The sequence below is a fragment of the Fundulus heteroclitus genome, chromosome 11, assembly GCF_011125445.2.
Source record: "Fundulus heteroclitus isolate FHET01 chromosome 11, MU-UCD_Fhet_4.1, whole genome shotgun sequence".
Taxonomy (NCBI): Eukaryota; Metazoa; Chordata; class Actinopteri; order Cyprinodontiformes; family Fundulidae; genus Fundulus; species Fundulus heteroclitus.
Window position 1 is genome coordinate 15,392,823 of NC_046371.1, and position 15,622 is coordinate 15,408,444.

General features: G+C 37.5%; 1 long non-coding RNA gene across 1 annotated transcript; it reads right to left on the reverse strand.

The window, feature by feature from the left end:
- Nucleotides 1-183: 183 nt before the first annotated feature.
- On the reverse strand, nucleotides 184-14,706 carry LOC118564539. The gene is made up of 3 exons (XR_004931912.1): nucleotides 14,441-14,706; nucleotides 5,972-6,114; nucleotides 184-483 (listed from the first exon to the last, which is right to left on the reverse strand). It is a non-coding gene; the product is annotated as an uncharacterized LOC118564539 (long non-coding RNA).
- Between the last annotated feature and the right edge of the window lie 916 nt (nucleotides 14,707-15,622).

A 15,622-nucleotide genomic window follows, 5' to 3' on the forward strand; every position in this document is an offset into this window, starting at 1 on the left:
ATATGATTCTCTTCAAACATATATTTTTCTTTATCCGGACAGATCTGTAAATGAGGTTTACAATTGGTCTAACATATATGTTTGAAGAGGGACTGTTTTTCAGCCTATTTTTAAGCGTCTAACCCTTCTTAGCTTTCAATATTGAAATGAACATGTAAACACATTTACATATGAAAATGTGAACACAAGGAAGTCATTCTTTGTGAAAAATGGAACAAGAAAAACTGCAATTATCATCAAAGATCTAAACAAAAGTATGTTTCCAGCTAAGAACTAAATAAGAACTGAGAACTGAAGTTCTTGGTTGTCAAAAGAAGGTGAAAAAAGTACACATTTTTGGAACAAAAATATCCTGACAGAAACACTACTTTTATGACTTCTTTTCATTTAGTTGCTTTAAAATCGCTTATATTGTTGCATTCTTTCTAATGATCCGTCTGACATCTTGCATGGAGGTGTCGGGGAACTTCGCCTGGGCATAGACTGTTAGTGTGAAAACAAATATACAAACAAAACGTTACTTATTGGTACATTTATCCACATTCAACACACATGTCAAGCATAAAGGATGGTTTATTAGTTACATTTTGGAATAATCTATAATTTACAGAAACTGTAAAGAAGCAAAGGTGTTGTTAACGAAGTTCAATTCAATTTAGTTTATTCTATAGCGGCAATTCAAAATGCAAGTCATCTCAAGACACTTTACAAAGACAATTCAATCATATCATACAAAAAAATTGCTCACTGCATTCAGTTATCAACTTTGCAGAATTCACTCCTGCAGAAAGTTCAGAATAATACAATTTTTCACAGATTCTGTGACTCCAGTGCCTCTCAAGTGCAGACTCAGGGTCAATCAGAATATCTGAAATTGGTAAGGCCCTTTATAGTCACATAATCTGATAGGTAGGGAAAAATGGTTTAATACTTGTTGACATAAGTAGTGTCAAACACGTGTCTTCCTTTATAATAGCAGCAGTATGATGTGCTTTGATCTCTCACAAGTCTCCATCAAAAATGTCACTTGTTGGGTTTAAAATATGACGCACAAAGTTGCTCAATTAGATTATCTTCTGGGGAAGAAGCCCCCAGCTTCTCAAACTATTCTTAGTGTAATTTTGCTCTGTGGCAAGCCATGCTATCCTGCTCAAAGAGTACACTGATAGAATATTGCTCTCATGAAAGCTTGAAGATGGTGTGTGACATTGGAGCATCGAGGTTTCCCAGCAAAGCATTGCCCAAAGCATCAAACTGACCCTCTTGGCTTACCGGATGCATCCTGTTAAAGAAAACTGAATTCATTAGACTAAATCACCTCATCCCATCTTTATATGGTCCAGCTCGTATGATAATGTGCAGCTGTAAATGTGTAATAAACTTCAGTACACTGTATTTGTACCTCTTCCTATCAGAACAACCAATAATTTGAGCTACAGTGCCTCATCTATTTTATCAAACCACATGGCCCAGTCTTCACTTCCTAGATGCATTAATGTCCATGCCGCAATCACCGGTTCACAACAATTGTTCCTGGTTTTGGACAAGTTCAGATTAGGAACACTCCGTAATAGCTGCAAATTTAGAGATTCCTTACTCAGTTATAGAGCCAACCCAATTCCGACTTGTCAAACTCGCTCATTTTTCGTTTTTTTTTTTTTTTTTTTTTCATTTTGCCTACTTCTAACACATCAGCTTTGAGGAAAAGTGTTCACACTCTTCAATTCAATTCAATTCAATTTTATTTATATAGCGCCAAATCATGAAACATGTCATCTCAAGGCACTTTACAAAGTCAAGTTCAATCATATTATACAGATTGGGTCAGATTATACAGATTGGTCAAAAATGTCCTATATAAAGGAAACCAGTTGATTGCATCAAAGTCCCGACAAGCAGCAGTCACTCCTGGGGAACCGTAGAGCCACAGGGAGAGTCGTCTGCATTGTACATGGCTTTGCTGCAATCCCTCATACTGAGCAAGCATGAAGCGACAGTGGGAAGAAAAACCACCCATTAACGGGAAGGAAAAACCTCCGGCAGAACCGGGCTCAGTATGAACGGTCATCTGCCTCGACCGACTGGGGTTACAGAAGACAGAGCAGAGACACAACAAGACAGACAAACAAGCACAGAAGCACACATTGATCTAGTAATCTGTTCTACATTAGATGGTAGTAGCGGGTGAGCCGTCTTCTCTGGATGATGTCACAGCTAACAGAACGCCAGACCAGGTGTACCTACTATGAAGAAAAAGAGAGAGAGCAAAAAGTTAAAAGCTGAAATGACGACAGTCATTTCAATGTAATACAATGCAAAACTGGAGAACAGTAGACTGAAGAACAGTAGAAATCAGTAGAGTGAGAAAATTAGACCCTGATGTCCTCCAGCAGCCTAGGCCTATCACAGCACAACTATAGAGATAGCTCAGGGTATGAGCCACTCTAACTATAAGCTTTGTCAAAAAGGAAAGTTTTAACATTAGTCTTAAAAATAGATAGGGTGTCTGCCTCACGGACCAAAACTGGGAGTTGGTTCCACAGGAGAGGAGCCTGATAGCTAAAGGATCTGCCTCCCATTCTACTTTTAGAGACTCTAGGAACCACCAGCAGACCTGCAGTCTGAGAGCGAAGTGCTCTGTTAGGAACATACGGGGTAATCAGAGCTCTGATATATGATGGAGCTTGATTATTAAGGGCTTTATACGTTAGAAGGAGAATTTTAAATTCTATTCTTGATTTAACAGGAAGCCAATGAAGGGAAGCTAAAATTGGAGAAATATGATCCCTCTTGTTGATTTTCATCAGAACTCTTGCCGCAGCATTTTGAATCAGCTGAAGACTTCGAACTGCATTTTGTGGACTTCCTGATAGTAAAGAATTACAATAGTCCAGCCTTGAAGTAACAAATGCATGGACTAGTTTTTCAGCATCACTCCTGGACAGAATGTTTCTAATTTTGGCGATATTCCGGAGGTGAAAAAAGGAAACTCTGGAAACCTGTTTAATATGGGATTTAAATGACATGTCTTGGTCGAAAACAACACCAAGATTTTTAACTTTATTACCAGAGGCCAAGTTAATGCCATCCAGATTAAGGGATTGATTAAGAACTTTATTTTTTGAAGACTCTGGCCCAAAGATTACAACTTCTGTCTTGTCAGAATTTAAATGCAGGAAATTTAAAGTCATCCAGCTTTTGATGTCATCAAGACATGACTGCAGTCGAAGTAACTGATTGGATTCATCAGGATTTATGGATAAATATAGCTGAGTGTCATCAGCATAACAGTGGAAATTAATCCCATGCTGTCTGATAATTTTGCCAATCGGAAGCATATATATAGTAAATAGAATTGGTCCAAGGACTGAACCCTGTGGTACTCCACAAGTGACCCTAGAGTTTGAGGAAGATTTATTATTAACATGAACAAACTGGAATCTGTCCGACAGATAAGATTTAAACCAGCCTAATGCTTTTCCCTTAATCCCTACAGTATGCTCAAGTCTTTGTAGGAGAATATTGTGATCAACTGTATCAAATGCAGCACTGAGATCTAACAGGACAAGTATAGACACAAGTCCATTATCTGAGGCCATGAGAATATCATTAGTGACCTTCACCAGAGCTGTTTCAGTGCTATGATGAGCTCTGAAGCCTGACTGAAACTCCTCAAGTAGGTCATTACTTTGTAAATGTTCACATAGTTGATTAGCAACTACTTTCTCAAGAATTTTAGATAAGAAAAGAAGATTAGATATAGGTCTGTAATTTACTAACTCATCTTGATCAAGAGATGGTTTCTTAAGTAAAGGTTTAATAACAGCTACTTTAAAAGCCTGTGGTACATATCCATTTACCAAGGATACATTAATCATGTCTAAAATAGGACCACTGATCAGAGGGAATACCTCCTTAAACAACTTGGTTGGGATTGGGTCTAACATACAGGTAGAAGGTTTAGATGAAGCTAAAATTTTAGATAGCTCAGAAAGCTCTACTGCTTTTAAACAGTTCAGACACTGCGCAGGTTCTAAGGATTCCTCCAATGCTGCCTCACTTACTGAGGATGAGGTAATCATGTTTGGGAGGATGCCAATTATTTTATTTTTAATGGAATCAATTTTATTTATGAAGAATCCCATAAAATCATTACTGCTAAGAGCTAAGGGAATGGATGGATCAACAGAGCTGTGGCTCTGAGTAAGTTTGGCAACTGTACTGAAGAGAAATCTAGGATTATTCTTATTCTCCTCAATTAATGATGAAAAATATGCTGCTCTAGCTCTGCGAAGGGTCTTGTTATACAACAATAGACTGTTCTTCCAGATTAGGTAGGATTCCTCTTGGTGTGTAGAGCGCCATTTTCTCTCCAATTTCCTAACATTGTGCTTCAAGGAACGCAGCTCTGAATTAAACCAAGGAGCCAGCTTCCTGTGAATAATCACCTTCTTTTTCAAGGGAGCTACATTGTCTAATGCAGAACGCAATGACGAAGTCATACCGTTTACAAAGACATCTATTTGTGAATTGGAAGAAACAACATTGCTGCTATCTGCAGGGCATTTCTGCAATACGGAGGATATTAAAAAGGGGACAGACTCTTTAAGTTTTGATACAGCATTATCCGATAAAGATCTACTATAATGGAACCCTCTTTTGGGGGTGGAGAACTCAGTTAGATTAAACTCAAATGTTATTAAAAAATGATCAGATAGGACAGGGTTGTGAGGAAATACTGTTAATTCTTCACAATCAATGCCATACGTCAGCACAAGGTCTAAAGTATGGAGCCTAGAGTGCGTCGGTTTATGCACATTTTGAGCAAAACCAATTGAATCTAGGATAGTTTTAAAGGCTACACTAAGGTTATCACATTCTGTGTCAACATGGATGTTAAAATCACCCACTATAATAGCCTTATCAGTATTTAACACCAAATCAGATAAGAAATCTGACAACTCATCCAAAAACTGAGTGTAAGGGCCTGGTGGACGATACAAAACAACAAACAGAAGAGGTTTTATTGCTTTGCAGCTTGGATGAGGGAAACTGAGGGTTAAATGTTCAAAAGAACTGTAGTTATTAATTGGCCTGGGACTAATTAATAAATCAGACTGAAAGATAGTTGCCACTCCTCCTCCTCTTCCCACAGATCTGGGAATGTGGAAATTTGAATAATTGGAGGGAGTTGACTCATTTATACTAATGTAGTCCTCTTGTAGCCAGGTTTCTGTGAGACAAAACAAATCAATCTGTTTATCAGAAATCAATTCGTTAACTAACAAAGTCTTTGGAGGGAGAGACCTTATATTTAATAGACCACATTTAATTGTTTTATTTTTAGGTTCAAGGTGAACCGTATTGATTTTTATTAGGTTTTTATGATTTGTTCCTTTTAGATAAGTTTTTGATCTGTTAAGTTTTGGCCGTGGGAAAGACACCGTCTCAATAGGATAATGGATGGGTAACAGTACAGAAGCTGCAGAGAGGTGTGTTAAACTACGGCTCTGCTTCCTGGTCTGGACCCTGGATTGTCAGCATTTAGGAGGACTAATAAATCCGGCCAGATTTCTAGAAAGAAGAGCTGCACCATCCAAAGTAGGATGGATGCCGTCTCTCCGGATCAGACCAGGTTTTCCCCAGAAAGTTCTCCAGTTATCAGTGTAGCCCACGTCGTTTTCAGGACACCACCTAGACAACCAGCGGTTGAATGATGACATGCGGCTAAACATGTCATCACTGGTCAAATCAGGCAGGGGACCAGAGAAAATTACGGAGTCCGACATTGCTTTTGTCGGACTCTCTCTTGAGAAACAAGTGATCACCCTTTGCTATTGTACAAGTGGCAGTTTAGTTATATAGGCTGCCTTTGGTGGTCCTCAAATTAAGTTTTAGTGTTATTTTTTTTTACAAGGTTCTGGATTACAATAGACTGTTCTCATGCAGTGTTATTTATCCAGGTAGCTACCTTTTTTGTTTGAACTTCATGGTCCTCCTCTGCCACATCTTTCCACTTGCTGTTTGGTTTGCTCTTCCTCTTGGGTGTTTCTTGCCAGATGTCTTCACCATTTATGAATTCATGTCTCTTCTTTCAGAGGTCACTGTAGTTGTCTGTGTAAGAGACGTTGTCAAATAAAAAAAACAGAGAGAGTACACTGAGATGACAGGTGTTGTGAATTAGCTATATTAAACAAACTATTAAAACATGAAAAAAACGATAAAGTCAACAGGCTTTGTAGATCAGCCATTACTGAATGTGGGTTTAGGTTGCAATATTAATTCATTTGAGCAAATTGTAATACCTGCTCTGTTAATTTAGTCTGTCATTCCTATCATCCTGTTCCTTTTAAGTCCCAACTGCTGAAATGTGCTATATTTTGTGTTGTAGTGGGCTGATATATATATATTTTTTATTATTTTAATCTCAACAGAAACGTCTGCCCTATGGAGGACCAAGTCTTCCAGATCTAAAAATAAATACAGAAATAAATAAATGCTCAATAAATAAATAAGCATACAATTAATTGCCACCAAATTAATAAATGTAGGTAGAAATTAAATTATACAGTGAGACATAAATGTATATATCTCTTTTAATTAGCTTATTCTTTTATTCGCCTTTGTAATAATTACCTTATTTATTTATTGTGCGTTATAATCTTCAACTTTATTTATTAATTACTTATATTTTTTAAGTATTTATTTTTGTGCATGTTATAATATTTTTGTCTGTTTTATTCTTCCTTTGTATTTTTTTACCCTATATATTTCTGTGATGCTATTTATTTCTGCCTGTCGCTTTTACATTTCTGCCTGTCCTTTTTACATTTCTGTATGCATTTCTGCCTCATTATGCAAATGAGGAGGGGCTGTGTCTTAAGGGCTCAACTTCTTCCCATTGGTTGGTTAGCATTTTACTGCGTCGGTCAAATCTACATGGCTTTTCCCTGCACTAAAGCTTAAGTAATGTCAAACTCATCAGTCAGACGTTCAGTGTCCGACCTCTTAAGGAAAGCTGCTAATAGACTGGAAGAATTAGAACGCTGTACATTTGGGATTTGAATGTTTTTCTGAGGTTTCAGATTCGGCTTTTCCAGATCAGTAACTCATCGGCGGATGATTTATTCTACAAAACAGACACCTCTCCGCAACCACAGCAAGGCAGACAGTGAGCTACAACCGTAGTTTCCTCAAAACGAGTCTCCCATCGCGCTGGGTGAATTACATTGGACCCTATGCAGAGCTCGCTTGATAAGAAAATGCTGTAGTTGATTATAAAAGGCACAATATGATTATCAGATTCACATCCAGGCAATAAAAAGCACTACATATTATCATTATTCTATCCATGTTGGTCTAATTTGTGAAGGAGGCGGAGTTTCATCAAGCCGATCCAACATTTCCCCCTCAGCTGCAACACTTGGGGTTCACGCTGCGTCTTTAAGCATGATCCAGCACCGCAGTGAAGTTGGTTTGAATTTGGATATTGGACATTACAGCTCCGCGCAGTCAGCGGGATCTAGCTCATGGTTAATCCGGTTGAGGGACTCCGATTTCGGCCAGCGTCTCTCAGCTGCTCCCTCCTCCCACACGCGGTGGTGCATTTAGGGACCGTCAAAAAACTTTTGAACCAAGCTCTCTTGAGAAATAAAAATCAATAAATGTATTATCTTGTGACCAGCTAAGATAAAGTAATACAAATTGATGCCAATAGATAAAAATCTGTAAGGCACACTTGTTTTTATTAATTTTTAAGCTATTTTCAATTTTCAAGACAAAAATTTGGACTTTTCTTCAATAGCTTCCAGGTCATGTGACCCACTCACTCAAATTCTTTGTGAAATTGTTCTACACTTCAGCCAACTATTGTCTTTGAATAAATCTTAAAAATTGAAAATAGCTTAAAATGGAATAAAAACAAGGGTGCCTTACAGATGTTATTTAGTGGCATGATTTTATATTAGTTTTGTCATAGGTGGTCACAAAATACGGAATTTATTGATTTTTGTTTCTCAAGAGTGCTTGATTCAAATGTTTTTTGACGGTCCCTAAATGCACCACCGCGTGTGGGAGGAGGGAGCAGCTGAGAGACGCTGGCCGAAATCGGAGCCCCTCAACCGGATCAACCATGAGCTAGATCCTGTTGACTCCGTGGAGTCAACGGGACTTTTATAATCAACTACAGTATTTTCTTATCAAGCGAGCTCTGCATAGGGTCCAATGTAATTCACCCAGCGCGATGGGAGACTCGTTTTGAGGAAACTATGGTTGTAGCTCAGTGTCTGCCTTGCTGTGGTTGCAGAGGGGTGTCTGTTTTGTAGAAGAAATCATCCGCCGATGAGTTACTGATCTGGAAAAACCGAATCTGAAACCACAGAAAAACATTCAGATCCCAAATGTACAGCGTTCTAATTCTTCCAGTCTATTAGCAGCTTTCCTTAAGAGGTCGGACACTGAACGTCTGACTGCTGAGTTTGACATTACTTAAGCTTTAGTGCGGGGAAAAGCCATGTAGATTTGACCGACGCAGTAAAATGCTAACCAACCAATGGGAAGAAGTTGAGCCCTTAAGACACAGCCCCTCCTCATTTGCATAATGAGGCAGAAATGCATACAGAAATGTAAAAAGGACAGGCAGAAATGTAAAAACGACAGGCAGAAATAAATAGCATCACAGAAATATATAGGGTAAAAAAATACAAAGGAAGAATAAAACAGACAAAAATATTATAACATGCACAAAAATAAATACTTAAAAAATATAAGTAATTAATAAATAAAGTTGAAGATTATAACGCACAATAAATAAATAAGGTAATTATTACAAAGGCGAATAAAAGAATAAGCTAATTAAAAGAGATATATACATTTATGTCTCACTGTATAATTTAATTTCTACCTACATTTATTAATTTGGTGGCAATTAATTGTATGCTTATTTATTTATTGAGCATTTATTTATTTCTGTATTTATTTTTAGATATGGAAGACTTGGTCCTCCATACTGCCCTCCCTCTACCAAAAATCATATGGATCCAAATTATTAATCATGCTGATTTTGTCAACATACCGGTCCCTGGCTTCTCTATTTAATGTGTCCCGGTAAATTCCAGATCCTTTTCGGGATTTTAACATCTTTTTTCTATCTATTCTTTCTCAACTCTACTTGTACGTCTCTATGTTCAACAACGTTATGTCAGAGGAATGTTAACGTTCGTGTTGCCATCAACATGGCCGCCACGTCCCACAATGCAACGCGGATCCCGTAGTGCCCACTTTCGACCGTTAGTAGTGAGAAGGACCTCGCTGCAGCCTTGCGGAAAGGGGCGGGGACGGACCACTGTCAGTCCCATACCTTATATGGAAATGGGATTATTGCACTCCGGAAATGAAGGGGGCGCTATTTTCATTATCACTAGTACCTTAAAGAAGCGGAGTTGAGAAGTCGATTAAAAGAAGTAGAGGTTCTTCCACTGATGTTCGGCACACGATCCATAATGCAAAACCTACGAAGTCAGCAAAAGGTATTTTTACCTTCTTAAAACTTGTTTTCACATAGTAAATAATTTTTTAGATTAGGTTTAAAATATAATTAACAGCTGTAGACAAGTGAAATTCGTAATTTATACAGCGAAGGCTAACATGTAGCATAGATAATTATTTTCCTGCAGGGCACCATTAGATGGAATTTGTTTGTTATTTTAATCACACAGATCCACGCATCTATCTATTTGCAACATATTGATGTCCCCCTTGCTCATACAATGCCGATGAGTCGCACAAGGTACAGAACCATATAGCAAAAGCTGCTATGGCTCAACATAACGGTATGTAAAGTAACACTTGAAAAATATAAAATATTTTTTTACATGCTTATCAGTTTTCAAGTGTTTTTCTTTTATTTTTAAATGTGTTTTTGGAACATGAATGTTACATTTCTGGAAAGTCAAATATTTTTTATAAACTAACAGCTGTCATCATATGTGGGTGTAGTACCCAGATGTGATGCTCTAATAACGAGTAGCACTGCTTCAATATATTTTTAATAAGTAACTGTGCAAAAAAAACAAAAACAAAATTACACACAAGTAAGAGTAACAAAGTATTTTGTGAGATGGCTATTATTAAGTCCTGTTTTACTGATCATAATGTGCGATGTAATATTGCCCATTTATTTTAGCAGACATGAATAAAAATGAAGTTATGTACACTGTTCGGCATTTTCTAACCAAAAATGAAAAATATTATTACAAGAAAACAAATTAAGGTTAGAAGAAACCTAGCATGAACAACATTTATCTGTGTATCGTGTTTTATTTTTTTGTAGGTTAAAATGTGTTCTTCATTCAGTTAAATTACACGCATTGGGTTGCGTATCAACAAATTTACTCAAGATTACAACATAAGGAAAAATAGACCTATTTTTTTTATTTTTTTTGTCAAACGTTACAGAATAATTGAGTAAATCTAATTAGTTAATACCTGCCCTTGGCTGTTTGAGCAATATCACTTTTACAATTTTAATTAATTTTTTGCAGAATATATATCTGTTAACTGGAAGCCATTGTGACTTCTAAAATTAATTGTTAAATCCTACAAAGCAGTAACAATAAAGTTAAAAAATCTACAGTGATTAATTTCAAACATGCCTTTTTTATACCAATCATTTGTATATTTCCTGATGAGTACTAACCTTTTCCTTTTATGTCAGTAGCTATTACGATTTGTCCTTAAATTTACGTTAAAGTTAAATTTACAATGTGCAAATGACACTAAAACCCTAAATGATTTAAAACAAAAATTAAATTCATTATTTGGACAGCATTTTTTATACCATTAGAGATGGAAAGGATAAGATCTTGAGCGATATAAAGTATTAACTAGCGTTTAATGCTCTTCACCATGCAGGTGCAAAGGATATCGCCAATCTTACAGGTAAGATTCACTCATAATCACGTGTCATAGCTATTCTTCTGGTATGACTGTCTTGCAATGCACCTGTTTTTTTATTTTTTTTATTTTCAGATGCCTTTGAATGGACTTGAAGCTGTTCTCCAGGAGGTGGTACTAGCACAGGGAGACACAGCTTACCTCACCCTGGCATGCCAAGACACACCTTGGCATCGACCTTCAAGTGCTTTGAAGCCATTGTGTCTGACCCAGTTTCCGGGAAGAAGACTCACTTTGCTTGGCTGGATGGTAAGGACCTTTGAATATTTTCACTTTAAACATGCAAAATTAGATTTGAACTACGTGAAATATATTTTTTATTAACATGTGAGATCCACTGGGATAAATTTTAAGAGTCATTCAAAGCAGAAAATCGGATTCCTTTTGGGGTCGAAACGTGTTCTTCCTGCAACCGGCCATATAAAGACTGTGTGGGCTTCACCAGAAATGGAAGGGGAGTACCCTCGTTACTACTGTGATGCCATACCCGGACGCTGCCCTGAAAGTCAATAATGAATGAATCAGTTGTTTTCCATATTTCTGTTGTCACACATTGTTCGTTTTTTTTTTTTTTTGTGTGTGTGACATGCCATTTTAAAACATTTCTGATGAAGCACATTTGCCTTTTAACTTGTGCGGTCATTCGTTTTGAGTTATTTCAATATTATGTAAATTTTTGAATGTTCTTTTTGTTGTAGCTCATTCATTCATTTAGTTTTCATAGAAATATTGTCGGTTCCAGAAAAAGTTACATTGTGGCTGTAAGATGTTCTAAAGAGAGTAGAACCAATAAAGTTATTGTAACTATACTGTAACAGCATTGTTTAACATTTTGATAATCTTGTTTTAAAAATTTGACATACAATCAAAGTTAATAACTTGCAATATTTTATATGTTTAAATAAAATGTTTCCTAAAATCTTTGAAAAATGACTGGAATCAATAGAAATTTTCTTTACAAATCCGACATACAGCTAAGTTGTTTATGTTTTACCAGTCAGAATTAGATTTTTTTTTTTGTAATAAAGCAAGCACAGAGAAAAACATTGTTCGGTTACATAGTCATATTGCAAACATATGATTAATGTATGCTGAACACAAAGGTGGAGACCAGATGGAGGTGAGGAAAGCTCAGGTGAGGAGCAATTGCACACATCAAGCCGGACTTTATGAAGGGTGGAGGAGATGAGACCGCCGCCGTTAGGCTGGGACAGAGGTGCATGATCAAGTGATTCGCTGAGCAGATAAGATGAAGATAGTTATAGTTAGAATTTACACATTGGTTTAACTTATGTATCCAGTGACTTTATTCAAAAAGGTTTTCATATAGAAAAAAAACCCTCATCCACAGCGGATCATTCTCTCTGCCGGTTACCAGCACCATGTCTACTGACGGATTCCGAGCGCCAAAGATTATTTCTTGTCAAATAAACTTTCTAAAACCTATCTCTGTGTGAGTCTTTCCAGGTTGAAGCTACATTTAAAGTTTCAAATGAATCCCTTTTGGTTTAGCAAAAAGTGGATATTTAAGGTATTTGGAGCGCAGTTTATGAATCGATTGCAATTGGTAGAATTGATGTGGAAATTCTAAATGGAATAGTGGGACACCAATCAGTTTTATGTAGAAAAGTTTCCAATGAGACATTATGGTAAACAATGATAATAGTTGAGCCAGGTCGCCTGCAAAGAAGTATATCTTAGTTTTCGGAATGCCACTTGTTAGAAGTTCAAAAGTCATTTGGTTTGTTTGTAAATTGTATTCACAATGTGAATAATAAGAGAAATATTTGGCAAATAAACAGAACAAAAGTGCACTGTAAATGGACATACTAAATTGGACAAAATTGTTGTCTAAATGTCTTACCGACCAAACCTCTTTTCTATCTAGTCCTTATTAAATAAGGCAAAGGCTATTATATTTTAGATTTGAATTTATTTATTTTAAGAGTACCATTCAAACATCAAAATCTGTTATTCGAACTTCAGCACTAGCAAGTATTTGGTTATATCTGTTTTCTTACTCAACGCTGGAGATAGGCACCAACCACCCCCGCGACCCCATAAGGGATTAAGTGGGTCAGAAAATGGATGGATGGATGTTTTCTTAATCTGCGATGGACTGGGAATCTGTCCAGGATCCACCGCAGCAGCCCTAACAATCCCACTATAGGGATAGGTGTGGATGGATAAATGTGTTGTAAATGTAATGTACATTTGTCTCTAAAATATTAATTTGATTTATGGTTGGCAAACAAATGGCGTTATTAATATTATAATTATTATAACACGGCTGGTACAGGAAATAGTGTCACTGGCGCCCCCTTAATTTCCGGAGTGGAATGGTCCCATTTCCATATAAGGTATGAGACTGACAGTGGTCCGTCCCCGCCCCCTTTCCGCAGGCTGCAGCGAGGTGTACTTGTTAGTAGTGTTCCAAAAAGAACCCTTATGTTAAAACACTTACCGGAAATGACGGGATGACGTGACGAACGCAACACACGTGACCGCAAATTTTTCAGACCGCCAAAAATATATGCCGGCGGTTTTTAAAAAAAATAAAAACAACAATCTTTACATTCACAGCATGTTGAAATTACATCGCCTCCCACGTAAACGCAGGATCCTCCAAATATTGGCTGAACATGAGGTATGTTCGTGTATTTTACAAACACCTATCGAGTACAATGCCTCGTATTACCACCATTACTTACATTTAAATGATTGCGGTGTCGCAGCTCCGGCTGTCTCGGCTAAATTGTCCGCCATTATTTTCAAAATGGGAACATCTTCCCGACGTCCTTAGCCCCTCCCTTTCCGCTTTGTAGTCAAGATGGCGTCCGTTTAGTGCGAGTAGGGTCCATCGTTACACACTGCATTTTGTGCCCGTTTTTAGGGGGTCATCCGGGTACTTTCAGTGCACTGACTTTTTGTGTTATCTACACTACCTACTTAAAACTAAGTGTTCGAAGTGTAGAAGTAGGCGGAATGAGACACAGCCCATGTCCACTTTTAATTATTTGCAAAATCAAATTAGGAATATAATAGAAATACATCATGTAATTTGAAAAATACTTTTAAATATTACTGTTCATAGTAGTCCTCATCCAATTATTTCACTGTTAATGTTAATTGTTAAATTAATACTGTTTAACAAAATATTTGAAATTGACTTGTGCAGAGAATTTGATAAGCAGGACAGCATGATGTCCTGAGCTTGACCAAAGTCATTTCGTTGTGGTTTAAAAAGTCCACGATTAAATAAAATAAGGACTTTATATTATGTTATAGTGATCATATAGCACCGAATAGAAGTAATGACTCTAGGAATGAACTAACCTTCTTTGAAAAAACAGTCAAAAGTTGAATCATGCAAGTTTTGCTAGCTTGTAGATTAGCTTAATAAAAATCAACATAACTGGGCTATTACAAAGCGAAATAACAAATAAATAAAGATAACTATAGGAAGAAAAAAAAATCAACAACTTACCATCAAAAGTTGGACCGTCCGACTTTTTTCTCCTTTTGATGTCCCACTTTATATCCACCCATCTTCATCTTCCATCTTCATCTTCCAGGTTCGGGCACTCAGTGAATATTTTCGGACATTGTTGTTGATCGATAGGACTTATCCAGGAAGATTTCCCAACTTCCACAGTCTTGTCTTTGAAATAATAAAGAGCAGATGCCATCTCTGTGTCCTGAAAATTATGTTCTGAGAGCATGAGCAACCGTTAACGTTAAAAACCGTTAACGCCGCTATGGGCGGGAATTTGCGACCGGGCTTCCTATTGGCTGCCTGGTAGGGAGGCGGGAACATGGACGGAAAGGGCAGAAGGCACGTGATGTCAGGAGGGGGGGGGGGGGGTTACCTGACTCCGCCAGATAGATTTGCTCCGCATATCCATCTGGAAACCTTCCGTTGAAGTAATTTTGGGAAGGGGCGAAAATACTGGTTAGCTGATTGGCCTATGTTGGTGATAGACGGGCCAAATGAACCAATCAGATTCGTCGTCGCTCGTAACAGAGCGACGACGAAAACACAACCACAAGCCAAGCTACTCTTGCTGCTGCAGGTAAAGGCTCGTTAGCTCAGCAAAGAAATACTCTGTAATTCCGATAAAACTTGCTCGATAGCCACGCTAACGCTAGTTTCATCGGCTGAAGCCGCCATGCTGTTAAGACTGAACTGACGCGCTTCCCGTTGCGTCACACCTCAACCCGCCTCAAAGCCAACGCTGATTGGACGTTCGTTTGGTGAACGGCTCCAAATTTTCTTCAGCGGAGAGTATCCAGACTGATCTGCGAGTGAAACCTTGAAAGCTCGCGAGATCAGGATGGTCTCACGAGGCTAGGGGGGGGGGGGGGGGGGGGTAGAGAGAAGAAAACCTGTGACTGAGCAGCTGGCGGATGACACTGCACTTTTTTTTTTAAAGAATAAATGTGAAATAAAAAACTATTGAAATCATCAGCACCTTCTCCAAAGCTTCTGGTTTGACTCTAAATCAAAACAAATGTGAAATATCTTCCATTAAATCTCATTTAAAAAGGCACAGTCCTCAACATTCCTATAAAAGACAAAGTTAAATATCTTGGAATCACAACAATTAAAGATCAAAATATAAGATCAATTGAAAATTTTAACCCCATAATTAAAATAGTTGAACAAAGA